Here is a 3,444-nt window from a genome sequence, read left to right as displayed (position 1 = left end):
TACTATGATATTCACTACCTAAAATCCACACAGCAAACATTTTTTGAGCATAGTTCAAATCTCTACATTTTTCTCCTAATAATTGATCTTACGGACAACGATTCTAATTGCTTATCACCGTTTGCAAATTTTTTTGTATGATATGACAGTCTCTTGGTGAAATGACTGCAACATAAGTGCAATGTTATGTTCTCTGTAAAATTGTTTGAAAATTTATTATTTAAGAACATTTAACACTTATTAATATAATCAATTAAATTTGAATTATTGAACGTGTGAATTAAAGCATGAATGCTTGCATAGCTGTGGTTTCAAACGAATCAATTAAAATTCAAACGACCACCAAATTCATCTACACAATCTCTAAGACGTTTTCGATCGTTCTAACAATATGTTTATGTGATATAAAATTAATTAGTGGATATGTATAACGACCTGTACTTGTGGTGACTGGCAGCGGTGTTGTGCTAATATTTTTTTTGCCGGAACGCTAAAATTTAAAATCCGGTTCATAAACCGGTTCAAAAAATTTGATATATTTCAATAAGAACTCACAAATCTAATATATTGACTTTTTATATAATTAACTCTATTATACACAGCTAGTCTATACATTAAATTGTACAAGTATGAGGGAATCATTGAGTACATAATTTATATTCTTCAATGACATTAATCATATTTATTCTGGTATTATTTGTATTCATTAATACCTACAGGTATTTATTATGATATAAAAGTACTCAAGATTTATTACAATACTTTATAAGACTTAACCTAATAATATGATAGATTACCTTAACCTAATAATATGATAGACCTATTACCTATCATACTATATTATATTATTGTATATCATCGATAAATATCTATTATCTATCATACCGTGAGATATCTATACCGTCATTAACTTATTATATACCCTACATACCTTTTACTTCTTATAAATACTACTGTCTAATTTATATATTCTATTAATAATATGATAGATAACCTATTACCTATCATACTATACTATATTATTGTATATCATATATAGATATCTATTATCTATCATACCGTGAGATATCTATACCGTCATTAACTTATTATATACCTACAGACCTTTTACTTCTTATAAATACAACTGTCTAATTTATATATTCACCTATATTATATAGGTTTACCTTACGCTCTATGTATTATCTCTACCTACCTATTGTCTATACCGGGAATTGAACCCGGGACCTCCGCGTGGAAGTCGCGCACCTTAACCACTACCCTATCGGATACCCCCACTAATAACATAATATGGGACGCACTGTTGTTTCCGCGGGTCATTTTTTAATTAATTAGGTAATTAATACTAAGGTGGCGCGACGACACGCGAAAAAAGACGGTTGATTGTAGCGTTACGGTGGTGTAGTGGATAAGGTCGTCGCGTGCCACGCGGCGGACCCGGGTTCGAATCTCGGTAGGGTTAATGTAGCGTGTAAGGGAAATTATAGGTAATAAGATATATAGTAGATATAGGTTAGGTGTATTCGGTATACAATGTAGGGATTTGAGAGTATATAATGAAATATAGCGTATGGTACAGATGTAAGGCGTGTAGTATAGAATGCAACGTATAGGCACACGTAAGGCTATAAAAATAGCGTATAAGAAATGCGAATGAATGTGAGATTTAATTTATAAATATTATTTTTTCTATAAGAAGTTCATACACCTCAATTTGTTACTAAATTAAAAACGACTTTGATAAAACCAGTGGTTTTGTGCTAATATTTTTTTGCCGGAACGCTAAAATTTAAAAACCGGTTCTAAAACCGGTTCTAAAACCGGTTTTCATGTTTTTCCAGTTCCGTTCAAAAAGGAAAGAAACAAAAATTATTACAAAACTCATTTTGTGCACATATATGTATGTTTATTACAATAATAACATTTAATAAAAATTAGTTGAATAATAACTTATAAAATTTACTTATTAAATCATTTTCTGTATGTAGCGATGTTTTTATATTTTTTCTTGCCGGAACGCGTTCCGTCCCAAAAATGATTTGCCGGAACGACGTTCCGGCGCGTTCCGGCTCGACAACACCACTGGTGACTGGCAATACACCTGAATATAAATAAATTCTGCTACATTTTTCATAAGGTTCTCCTATTAAACTACCCGTTGCATCAAAATGCAGCACTGCATCTTCATTTTGAAAATACTTATTTAATATACCTTATGGATTATGACTTATGGTTTTAAATGTTCCAAACGCCTTCGCCGATAGGCCACGACACGAAACTGTCAAAAACCTGAGCCTGTCAGTTATATACTCGTTGACAAAATCAAAATTGAAAGTGGCGATTTTACCAAATTTACTCAAAAATTCGAATTTGATAGCTTTTAAAGAATCATATTAATTAATCATCACATTTAAATTATTTGATTGTCTAAAAATAATATCTAATTTATCTAGATATTGTAATTCACTCTGTATGATGACAAGTAATATAATAATGTTATTAATTACCTTAAAATAATCATTCGACTCATCTTCTTTTTTGTTTCGAAGTCTATATGTATAGTTCAATACGGATACCATAGCTCATGATTTTTCATGGCTTCCTTGGTAACTAATCGAATATGAATATGTATAGGCACATTAGAGTAACTCTACATAAGAGAACATCATTATTATATTATATTATTCTATACCTTGGATATGTCATTGCTAATGACTTGATGTGCCCCTCAGAGAATTCACCAGTAGAAATTTCTGAAATTTCTGCACACATCTGCTTGCTCCTAAACCTGAGACTCATCCGCCTGCTGAAAATCCACTAGAGACCCAACTGAAGCTCCAGATGGATTTTCTTCCACAACAAAAATCATCTCCTCGCCAAACACATTATTATCAAAAATTGTTGGCTCAGCTCGCAAGTCTGCGTACTGAATTGTAGTTTCTTCTTATTTTCTCGTATATCATAAATTTGTTGGATTACTTCCTCAACAAAAACTTTGCTTGGAGGAACATCCAAACGACCGTCCACCGTTACGGTCAACGAATTTAAGTGCTCAGTATCTTCCAAAATTCAATATTTCTATTAAAAAATAATTCTTTAAAAAAATTTAAATAAATTTTTGATTATTGATTATTTTTTTTATTCAAACTAAATTTTTAATGCGTTTCATAATAAAGTTAGATAATATATGATCAACTGAAACGTAAAAAATGTAAATTTTTTTTGTATATTAGTTTTTAACTCATATTTTTATTTATTTTAATTTGTTTTTAATGAACGGCATACATTAGGAGTTTAAGATTTAACGATTTTTAATCAACTTATTCTTGTGGATTTTTAAATTTAAAATTTATAAGAATTAATGAAGCAATTGCTAGGTAAAAGTTATACGTGATATTAGAAAATTCATTCAAATTTCAAATCATTCTGTAAATAAATGATCAA

Source organism: Ctenocephalides felis, unplaced genomic scaffold, assembly GCF_003426905.1.
Source record: "Ctenocephalides felis isolate EL2017-DRISC unplaced genomic scaffold, ASM342690v1 CF-g0.4_SCAFFOLD_00845, whole genome shotgun sequence".
NCBI classification, from domain to species: domain Eukaryota; kingdom Metazoa; phylum Arthropoda; class Insecta; order Siphonaptera; family Pulicidae; genus Ctenocephalides; species Ctenocephalides felis.
This window is presented reverse-complemented; position numbering follows the sequence as displayed.